Raw genomic sequence first — 11,598 nt, forward strand, 5'->3', positions numbered from 1 at the left:
AACGCCGTCACACCTCCGTTAAACTCCTCTAAGATCCATAACCATGCGTTACACCAATATAGGTGTCATATGCAAAAAATTGCTCATCAACCAGATGCACGTTTCTATGTAATTCGAATGAGTCTAATTCGAATTACACCTTCACTGTAATTCGAATAACCTGATTCGAATTACACACACGCACACAAGCACTAATTACTAAGGATTGAGTGTGTGTAATTCGAATCACCTTATTCGAATTAGTGTATGTGTGTAATTCGAATCAGATTCGAATTACATTGAATGTGTAATTCGAATTAGGCTAATTCGAATTACATAGAAATGCCCTCTTGGTTGAACCTGTAATAATTTTTTCTTTGGCTGAATCACGTAAATTTTTCACTAACATGGTTTATATGGGTGATCTATATGATAAAAACTCAGGTAATATATGTTTAATAATTTTTTCTTCTTGTAAAAAATATTTGCACAAATATATTACAAAAAAAATATATATTCACTTTATTGTGGAAATATGTATTTTACAAGAGTACTTATAAATGACACAACACAATAAATTAATATTCAAAGTTTAAACTCGATTCATTACGATTAATGATAGATTATGACAAACACAAGTCCAAAAATAGAAGATAACAATTTTCACAAATCCACAAAAAATAAAATCTCAATCCATGCCCAAAATCAAGCATTTTCTACCATTAGATCTGAATCCACAAAAGAAAGAAGCACTTATGCTGAACCAATAAAAAAAAAAACACACAAAAATCGTTAGACTTAATTTCACTCTTAACCAACTCTATTGTATTTGTGCAATACATTCTGGGCAAAGTATTTAATGGAACTCTATATGAGAATTCCATTCGATGGAACTCTCAAAAATATTTATGAATTTGCCCCCATTTCACTATCTTATATTTATTTATTGGAAATAAAATATTAAGTTTATTAACAACCTCATACATAATAGTGCATTTTTCCAAAGAAGCACACTTGTGAGTTGTTTCAGCTTTTTCAACTTACGAGGAATTGAACCATTGAGTTTACTCAACTTAAAACAGAACTTGAGTTCCGGTTGTATGAACTAAACGGAAACATCAATGTCATGAGGTTGTCAAGTTGTAGCGATTGATAAAGTTTAGAAATGTGGAAGGAATGGAGTCAGAAAAGTTCAATTAATTTGCTGAAGGGATTTCTAGCTCGAGCTCCTCCGCCATGATTTTGCTGCTGACCGCACCCCCGGATGAAACGCCGTTGTCCGATGGAAGGCAAATGACATGTTTATTTTTCTTCTTTTCTTCACTATTTCCTTATGAATCTTACTCTGTTTAAGTTGAGAAATTTTGTTTCTATTTTTGTTACCTTTAAGCAAAATCTAATCCTAAGACATTTAAAATTTTCATTTTTTTGTCAATAACTTTTTTTCTTTTTCCTTCTCCAGATCTATCATGATGTTTTTCTCACTATTGTTCATACCAAGATCTGAATTTCTTGTGGCCTGTGGAGTGGAATTCGTTGCTGCAGATTTGATTTGTGGGGATTGATTAGGGAAAATTAGGTGCTAAATCCAGCATTCGTTCATCTTCCAAGCTTTCTCTATGAAGGTGGAAGCTGAGCCTTTATTTATTTATTTATTTATTTTGGACAGAGTCGAACGGGTCGAGATGCAATCCAAACTGACCCAAACACAAGAACTTGAACCAGAAATGTCTAATCTAGCCTTAGGCACTTAGCTCTTCCATGGTTGCCATCGAAGGTCAAGAAAGGATCTCAAGTGCCAGCGCCGCCCCAGGTGCCTCACTGCCCTCTGTAATTGCTCGCAAACCCGAGAGTTCTACTGGCAGGAACGGCACTGCATCCTACCTCAGCTGTGCACAAATTGATGTCTCCATCTTCGATGATCGAAAGCCAATGCAACTCAGCCACTATGAGGACCTGCAACTCTTCTGCTTCCTGGTATCCGTGACTACCTCAGCCACTTGCCAAGGTAGCTAGGAGACTAAAGATGAAGAATCTGCTCAACCTTTAATTTTGAATCTTGTTAGGTGATATGAGCAATGATACTTGAGTTTTCAATTTTTCATCAATCTTGTACCCCTATGAATCTTACGTCTGGTTGGGGTAGGTTGGGTTTTCCGAGCTCATATCCATGACCAGAAAAAAAAAAAAAAACGGAGGTCAATTTGTGAATATAAAAAATAGAGATGGGTCAATTTTGAATTATTCTGACAATTCCATCTAATGGAGCTCATCTTTAAAGCTCCATTGAATAGTTTGCCTACATTCTGCACATCAACTGCCACCCTGTATGTTACTGCACCTCCTTTCTGCAAAAGGTCTAAAAGTCAAAAGAGACTAATGTCACGTGTTGCAAAACTGTAGTTGATAGTCTTCACACATACTATTGTCTTAACCCACTTGCGCTGGTTCTTCTTGCTTTGAATCTGACCTACCACTCCTCTTCATCATTCCGCCAAGTCGCTCCTCCTCTCCCCCAACCCGTTTCGTGGCTGGATCGAAACCGGTCGTGGAGCATGGATCCTCGTGGTAGCCGCGCTGAAGAGGCCGATTCTGGCCCGCCACTATCCTCACCTTCAAAACGATCTGCTTGTTCGGTCATTCTCCACCGCAGAACCACATGCTCGCCCTTTGCCATCATCGCTGCTAGTCGGAGCTCGGAGCGGTTGGTTGCGTCGACGATCTGATGGGTTTCGCTTGCTTCTTGCATTGAGTTACCATTTTCTGCGATGCTTGGAGAGTTTCCAGCCTGTTGGTATCGATTGCCACCCTTCCCTGTCGAGCTGGTTGAGACGATACCCACTGTTATCGCTCCCGAGATTAGATAAGTTCCAGTCTCACGCTGTGTTGGTTGATTCGTCGCCTCCTTTGCTGCCAGAATGCCTCCCTTTGCAGGATTGTTCTAATGTCATGTGGTTGGCTATAGCAGCAAGTCTGATTCTAAAGGAGGCAAGCACATTAGCTGTTAGACCATTAGATAAATGAGTCCTCCAGGTAACTCTTCTTCTTTCGCAATTGTTGATATTAGTGATGCTGTTGCTGCTTGAGTATGTTGTCTGCTCTGTTTGATTGGCTGTTTAAAGTCCTATTCCAAACACTTTGCGTTGATTATAGTATACCTAACATCGGCTTCATATCTACACTTTTAAATAATGCCTGATTTCTCAATTTCCATATTTCCTACATGAGAAACCTAGATCTGCTCTTCGTGGTATCTTTTTTATCTCATCCCTGCTCATTTATAAAGTTTGGATTCATATATATATATAGGTCAGAGAGAGATTAGAGATTTTGTAACATCATAGATCCATAGCAATTTCAGTAAGAGAGTTAGGATTCATATATTTAACGTGTAATATTTATGGCCCATGAGGAATTTGCCCAACAACGGGGTTATTAATTATGGTTAACAACCTAATCAATATATCTACCTACCGTTTTCAGGGGTGGACTAAAATCCCGACCAAAATCTCCACCTACCACATCAACAAACAACAAAAATCTCTGTTGCCATTTGCAAATCCTTATATCTCCCTTTGTAAGGTGTACTGGAATAAGATGAGGGTGCTATGGTCAACCTCCATGCCGAACCATGTTAGTGAGCTTCAGTTAATCAAATATTAATAGTTTTTCAATTTAGTGCCGATCACATTTGTCTCAGCCTACTTTGATCTTCCATTCGTTAACTTGAAAGGTAACTGACGGTGTCTCTAAAAGTTTTTAACAAATTGAATGTGGGATTCATGATAGATTTTTCTACTTATGCCTTTTGTTGATTCCTACTATCAAGTGTCTAACTCCCCTAACCCCCCCCCCCCCCCCCCCCCCCAAAATTCTGATTTTTGTTCATAATCTCCCTTAGGATATTTGAATCTGCTTTGTTGGGGCCATGGAGAGATGAACTACGCAGATTGTTGATTGGGTGCTCTTTGATGAATCATTGAGGTCGAGCGGAGGCAAATGATTCGTAATCAAAACCGAACCAGAAAAAGGAAAACCCATGGACAGTATTCAGTAGGTGATTAAAAAAAGATTCAATTTTGGTCTTTGGGTACTTTTATTTAGCTTATTTTTATTTTCTTTTTTAGTTTGGTATGATGCCAGCCTTCTGGGTTTTCATGTAGTAGCCTTGGAACTTTCATGATTGTTAATCAACTTAACTTTCCGTGAGATTGAAGGTTCCAAATTCCTCACCTATTGCCATGTATTTAAGTAATTTAAAAAGAGAATTGTGGTTTTGTGTTTGGTAGTAGGAGAAACCTCAATTGCTGGATCTGCTCTTCTTACTATAAAGCGGTGTTCTGATCATAGATCTTTGTGCCAGGCTTGTGATTCGGGGGTAGTGGATTGATCTCTCTCTCTCTCTCTCTCTCTGCTTAAGTCAGGTCCATTCTCTCTTTCCCTCCCTCTTTCTATCTTCCAATGATTGTTACTTAAATTTTATTAGTTTTAGAAAAATACTACTTACATTTAAAATTCAGCTTTTGTTCAGCTTTTTGATTTAATAATATTATTTATGGAAACCGAGGTTCTTCTTTGTTGTTTTGCCATCATATTTATGTTTGTTTTCGTTGTTGAGAAGCAACAAGAGAAGAGTGAAGAAGGTGATGGATGAAATGACCAAGAAACAACCTTCACACTGGTGGTGGCTTGACACTACCACCACCAACCGTTCCCCATGGCTTCAATCCACTCTTTCCGGTTCCAAACTTTATTCCTCTTTCTCCCTCCTTATTAATTTGCATAGTAAAAAATAGTTGCAATTTTTGACAAATTCGTAAGTTGTAATTATTAGATTGTCTTGTAACTTGTTATATGCACAGAGAGTCCTTTGCCTATCTTGTTTTAGCCTCTTTTTTCCCCTCCAAACATCTAGGAACGACACACTAGTAGTAGTAGGCTTCATCAGTGATTTGAAATTAGGAGCATCTTGTCAAATATTATTAGCAATATTTCTAATGACTAATAATAAATAATCTACTGTCCATATCATGCTTTGATTGATTTAAGAAAGAAGAAAAAAGACATAGAAAAGAAAACTGTTCATTCATGGTCATCTTACTATTCACAAAATACAATTCATTCGTTTTGAGGAGTAATTGGCCTAAGAATACAACTTATCAGAAATGAAATTGCAAAACTATAAATAATAGAGCTAAATAAAAACCAAATACATGTAACACACTTTCCTACTGTTGTTCTAAACGAGTAATCCCCATAACCTACTGTTGTTATGGAAATCACAGAAAAGTAAACACTATCTAACCAACTCATTTTCTCTGAATAATGGACTATGACTGCTCCGATGCCAAAGACAAACAGGCCAGCAAGAAGTGCTAAGAAAACTTTTGTCCAATAACCTATTTTATGGTTGACTACCAAACAATCTAAGATGCCTCCTTCTAATTTTTTAGCTAAGCACTTATCTAATTTTCTAAGAAGGCATTTCAGGTAGCCTTCAAGAATAGCAGAAACCACAGGACACGAAAGAGCTAAAATCATAGTAAAGACTTTACCAGCTTCAGAAATAGGGGTAATATCCCCGTAACCTATTGTGCTTAGAGTAACTACTATGAAATAGAAGCCATCCACAATTACCACAAACTTCTTTATAGAATTACCCTTATTAGATTTATCCCTAAACTTCCCGAAAATGTAAACTAAAACCCCAAACAAAAAACAAATTAAAAGGCACACCAAAGGTAACACAGTACATTTCTTTTCAGCATCTACCTGAAATTAAATAGAGAAAACAATAATTAGTAATTAAATAATAATTTTTTATAACAAATAAATTAGAAATATGTAATAGTAATGTTAAAGAGTCATATCTTAATTATATCTAAAAAAATATTTTAACTGTGTTTATTAATCTTTAATTTTGAACCATTTATTTTTAATAAATAATTGAAAAATTGGAGTTGATTTTTTTAATTATTCCAAATACTTTTTTGAAGATAAAGTATATCTTTTGTTATAATATTATGAGATTGTAATATTATATAGAAGATTAACATACCGATGATTGGTGTGAAGCAGCCGTATGAAAAGAGGAATCTGACGATCTTTGAGTTATACGATCTACTTGATTTTCAGATTGATCCTGAAATCAAATGAAAAAAATATAAATATAATAGTTTTAATTCTTATTCTTGGTATTTTAAAATAACATATGACCAAAATAATCTTCTAGACTAACAAATTAAGAAGAGTTAGTACTGACATGTAATCTTCATAGAATTTAGGATTTTTTTAAAAAATTAAATTTTCCTTACATCTATCTCTTAATCTATTTAATATATAAAGGTCAAGCAGTTCAACAAAAGAAAAGAAACTTAATTTTTTTCTTCATCTAACCACCTCCACCACCCCCACATCCTCTGATCCTTCTCTTCCTCCTCATTTTTCTCTTCATGTCACCAACTGAAAATTGTGTTTCAAGTCATCAGGATCAGCTGGGCAGTCCCTTCATCAAAATAGAGCTGGAAGTTGCAAATGTCTTCGTCTATGGCAGCAAGGGAAAGCCGTGTGTCGAAGGAGAAAGAACTGAGCGAACCCAGATGAAGAAGAAGGTTTAGCAGCAGAGACTATGAGCACAAGGTGAAGAGAGCAGCGGAGGGTATCCCAGCAACCAGTAGGGTTGAGATTGTAGCTGAAGATTTGAAGTTTATCTTAAAAGTCAGACTAAATGGGAAGGGAGATTTCGGAAGTCCAGAGAAGTAGGGGCGACCCAGAGATGGAGGAAGCACGATGGGGAAGAACAAGGATATTCAAGAACGTGCCACCGCAGCAATAAACAGATGATTGGAGAAGTGGCTATCGGAAAACTGGAACGGCGTTGGAATCTGCTGCACGTCACGCCCTTGAAAGCATGAAAAGATTCTTGCATACTTCTTCTTCTTCCTCCAAATGCATACTGTTTCTACTGTTAGCTATTTATTCCAAAGTGGGATTAACACTATTGAGCTTCAGGTTTCAATATTTGAGTTCTTTTCTTTTGCTGACTTTTTCAAGTATTCATTTCTTTTTGTTTTGTTTTTGTTTTGCAGTTTAGGGTTTCAGACATACTCAAACGAGTTGCAAGTTAAAGTGTTGTCGGAAATGGTTCTATAATTCACGGGTAAGCATAGGATTCTTGCAGAACTCAAGCGCCTCGATCATTACATCAAATTCCTTCAGGTTATTTCTTTCTTTCTTATAATTTTGATTTGCTTACTAGGAAAGTGGATCTAATTTTGTTGCAAGCAAACTTCTTTGTAAATTCTAAAGTCTGTTATCCGTTTTATTAATATCCATTTTTCTTTTAAATTTATTTCCTGTGTTTTCTTAAACTATTCAGGAAAAATTGGAAGAGCAAATCAAAGCAGATAATGTGTCAGTCATTTTATTAATATCTCTGCCTCCTTTTTTTTTTCCTGACCATTTTCCTTATCTTCCCTTAGGAGGAACAAGGTGTAGAACATCTCTTCAAACACTTACTGGATTTTCCAGATAATACGTCACAGCATTTTGATATTGTATGCATTCTTTTTTGATTTCCTATCATACCTATTATTCATTTGTTTCATTGTTTGTTTTAAGTCATTCATGTTTGATAAAGATATGTTTCCAATGAAAATTGTGAATCAAATATGTATCTATTTAGAATCACCCTTTTTAGTGTTTTGACAAACCCCAATTCAATTTCTAATTGGTTTGGCTGAGCTGATTACTGCTTCACATACTTGAATTTTATATGTTCTATATTGCTCTGTGATACATTCCATTATCACATATAAAAAGTTCTCATCTTTTCGTCAGGTTTGTCTATTTATTTATTTATTTAATTCTATGATTTTGGTGACTTTGTTTTAACTGATATTGTGTATGCTCTGTTTTCAGGTCCTTTATTTATTTATTTATTTATTTAATTTTGTTCATTGCAAGAGGTCCGTTAACTTTTTCAAACCTCTCTATTTAGGAGGATAGGTAGGAACATGGTAACTAACTTCATCCATTCTAATAAATCTCTTTCATCAAATCTACAATTGTCCTTTGTTTATATATTTGGTCATTTATTTGTGTTTTGACTTCTAAAAGATGAAGTTGGAGGATAACCTTTGTACAAAGTTGACAGTAAACTGGGTGAAGGTGAGCGTCCATTGCATCCCCTGGGTTTTCAAAGTTATTTGAAATTTTTGGTTTGAGATTGATTTTGGTTTTAGTTGACTTCTACTTTTTATTTCTCAAAGTGGCACTAAAATTTGGGCATAAGATCAGCAAAGGCAAAAATTTTCTTGATTTGGCAATAAATTTGGACACTATAACTATGGCCCATCTTTTGAGTGGCAAATTCACTATATATTCCTTTAAATATCTTGATTGTAAATATCCTTCATTACACGTTGCCTATATTGATGAGGTAGAGGATACTAGCAGAGATAGAGACAATTGACAAAAAAAAGGTCAATAAAGTTTGTTGTCATGTCTGTGTACTACAATTTTCTTCAAGATAGATATCTTTTTAAAATGAAATTTTATCCAAAATAATTGTATATTCAAAAATATTAGAAAACACTAAATTTTTTATCTTACAATAAAATACATAACAGAAAATGAGTGAAAAGAAAGAATAAAAATGTTAGATAAAAAGAGGTAATACTGATATTTTTTTATCAAGGATCTAATTCATTTAAATTAAGATGTTTTTAATAATTTGATTAGTTCCAGTACATAATTAATTTGAGACACTTATTTTGAAATTGATATACCCTATAGTTAATATATATAAAGATGAATTATGTTTGTATCTATAAATTGTGATTTGAGTTGAAATGATAAATCAATTTCAGGTTATGGTTACATCCTAACCTTTAGATAAGCATACATTGGTGAGAATTGTGAGAACTGAGGTGAGTGAGTACTTTCTTGCAATGTTTACTATAAATAATCTTTTAAATATTGCCATAAAAACTGTGGTCACTATCTAGATCCAAAAAAAAGGATCAATAAGGTTTACTAAAATGACTGCACCACCATTTCTTGTGAATTAAATATTTGAGATGGATTTGGGTTTTAGTTGATTTCTGTCTTTTAAGCAGCTCAACGTCTTCCCCTCAGCTGGAGGTTCTATACTTACCCTTAGAAATGAAAATTTATACTGGAGGTTCTATACTTACCCTTAGTTGATTTCATTAGTTGAAGTTAAGATGATGGCATTGATTGTTTTTAACCTTTTCTTCCTACTAGGTGCATCTTTGATTGGTTCATTTGTCAATTCAAACATTCTTGCTGCATTTTCTGTTCCTACTGGGAAGAAATCATGCAATATTTTGATTTACAAGAGTCTGATTCTGAAGTAATTTCAAGACCTTTGCTATTTTTTAGATTTCATTTGATATATACATTTTCTACTTAAGAGGCATAATCTATTGAATTTGCATTTATCCATCATTAGGTAAGAACTTTAATTATTCTGTCTCTTTGATAGTGTGATTGCTTGAACTGGTGGCTTGCTTTTTGGCTATGATACACAGGTATTTATTTCATTTCATTTTGGATTTCATATACACGATTAGAAAAATCATTATTCCTTCTTTAAGTCGTGTTTATTATGCCACATCTGCCCCTAATGATTGTTTCTGCTTCTTTAATTTATCTTAGTTTTGGAGTTTGCAAATTAAACAAACAAAGAATAATGATTTCCATCCGCGTGTGCAGGGTAATAGTAAAAAAAACAGAAACAGGGAATGAATGTGCTCTCATGGAAATGTTAAGTTTAAGAATAATCATTTCCCTACTCCTTTGTTCTACCAAAAGTATCTCTTTTCTAATTATTTTCACTTTCTTTTTCATAGTTTGCTATATCATACGAATAATTTTTGCATAGGAAAGTGCTGGGCTTCATTTCTAAGTGTTTGATACCCACTAGCATCTTTGAATATGTAAGTAGTTATAGGAACTTCCTCAAATCTAATATAGTTATATGAATTTTTTTATATAATATTTATATTTTATTAGATGGTTAGGAAAAAATATCTAGGTGTTAGTTACAACTTTTTCATGTGATTTAATGATGTAAAAGTTCCTTTTTTTCTGCATTTATTTATTTATATTTTGCTTCAAGTTGAGTTTTTTTTTTCTTGGAAAAAATAAAAGAATGTGAATGACTTTGGTATGTAATGCAATGGAATGTGTGTTGTTAACATACACTGGGTGGTTGAACAAATAAAGAAGATGATTCAGGGCGAAGAATTGGAGAAGCTAATAATAAGGAGCTTGGAATGGCTGATGAATTGGAATAGGAGCAGGTGGTTGTTGTTGATTTAGGCGTTGGAAAAGATCAGAGATGAAAAAAGTAAGTGGATAGATAGAACGTGTGTTTCGTTTAGAATTTGTGAGATCATATATATAAACGTGTAGAAAGATTGATATGTTAAGTCCTTTCCAGGATTTTTGTTAACCTTAAATGCAAACCAAAAAGTAGAATAACAATTCCTTGCATTAGGACCTAAAAAAGGCATTCCTTAGTTGTTTTCATTGAAAAGATACCCCAAACTATCAGCTGTCAATGTAATATTTTTATCTCCATTATCCTATTTCTTATTTTGATTGTTCTGAATTCTAATTATAGTTTCCTGAAAATAATGTGAACTCTAGGTTTTTTTTTCCCTTCTTCCTACTTGTTTAGAGATGACATGCTATTTTCTCAGATTTTTTAGTTTTCTCAAAAATAATATTTTACTAAAATTTTGATTCTTTGTTTGTGCAGCATATCCAAAACTCATAGGTTCTACCAACTATATAGGTTAGTTTTATTAAGTTTCAGAATTCAGTATAAATTTTCTTATCAGTCAAGGAGTCAAGGAGAGTGGGACAACTAATTGAAGTTTCAAGCGACTACAAATCCTATTTATAGATGAACCTCTTTATTGTTTGAACATGTTTTCTTTTTCTTTTTTAACTCTTTAATTGTAATATCATAAGTTGATTGGAGCTGAGACTGAGATATAAAATCTCTTTCCATCATATTGTAGGACTTTCATTGTATTCTAATTCTATGATGTCAAAACTTGTGATGTCAAAACTAGGAAGCAATAATAAGTGATAATGTTTTACTTTGCTAGATACATGTTCCATTTAGGTTTTTTATCCTTTTTTCTCTATGCAAAGTTTGAGCCTTGTTTTTGTCAATCATGCTGTTTGATTTATTGTGAAAAAGGCTAATCGATTGTGGTGTTTATCTAATCCTATAACTTGATGCTATCAATTTTTTTTTACTTTCACTAAGTGAACTCTCCAATAGCTCAATTTTGCTTTGTCTTTTAGTTACTGAGGAAAATTATGATTTGTCTATTATATAGTATGTCATTAGTTATATAATGTTAGTATTTTTTGTTTGGAGAACCATATGTCTAACTTATTTTAATTATTATTAAATTCATCCTATTTCTGCTTCTGACTTCTTTTGTATAGTCTCATTTTTATTGCTTAGTATTTTTACAATGATCAATTAGTAATGTTTTTATTTATTCAGTGATAAGCATCCGAATAAATAAAATAAAAGTAATGCTTCTAATTAACATACAAGCAATATAAATG

The 11,598-nt window shown here is 33.7% G+C and overlaps 1 long non-coding RNA gene across 12 annotated transcripts; it reads left to right on the plus strand.

Annotated features, from left to right (window-relative positions):
- Positions 1 to 956: 956 nt before the first annotated feature.
- Positions 957 to 11,122, plus strand: LOC112756329 (uncharacterized). 12 transcript variants are annotated; one of them, XR_011873790.1, is made up of 16 exons: positions 957 to 1,268; positions 1,442 to 1,558; positions 1,649 to 3,012; positions 3,881 to 4,036; positions 4,343 to 4,403; positions 6,468 to 6,990; positions 7,068 to 7,197; positions 7,461 to 7,535; positions 7,900 to 7,986; positions 8,098 to 8,148; positions 8,850 to 8,909; positions 9,099 to 9,163; positions 9,247 to 9,355; positions 9,488 to 9,533; positions 10,231 to 10,354; positions 10,769 to 11,122. It is a non-coding gene; the product is annotated as an uncharacterized lncRNA (long non-coding RNA). The 12 variants fall into 12 exon arrangements; XR_011873781.1 differs by lacking the exons at positions 957 to 1,268; positions 1,442 to 1,558 and adding an exon at positions 3,463 to 3,712 and having other exon boundaries at positions 2,285 to 3,012; XR_011873787.1 differs by lacking the exons at positions 957 to 1,268; positions 1,442 to 1,558 and adding an exon at positions 3,463 to 3,712 and having other exon boundaries at positions 2,285 to 3,012; positions 10,234 to 10,354.
- Positions 11,123 to 11,598: the final 476 nt, after the last annotated feature.

The sequence above is a fragment of the Arachis hypogaea genome, chromosome 16 (genome assembly GCF_003086295.3).
Source record: "Arachis hypogaea cultivar Tifrunner chromosome 16, arahy.Tifrunner.gnm2.J5K5, whole genome shotgun sequence".
Lineage (NCBI taxonomy): Eukaryota > Viridiplantae > Streptophyta > Magnoliopsida > Fabales > Fabaceae > Arachis > Arachis hypogaea.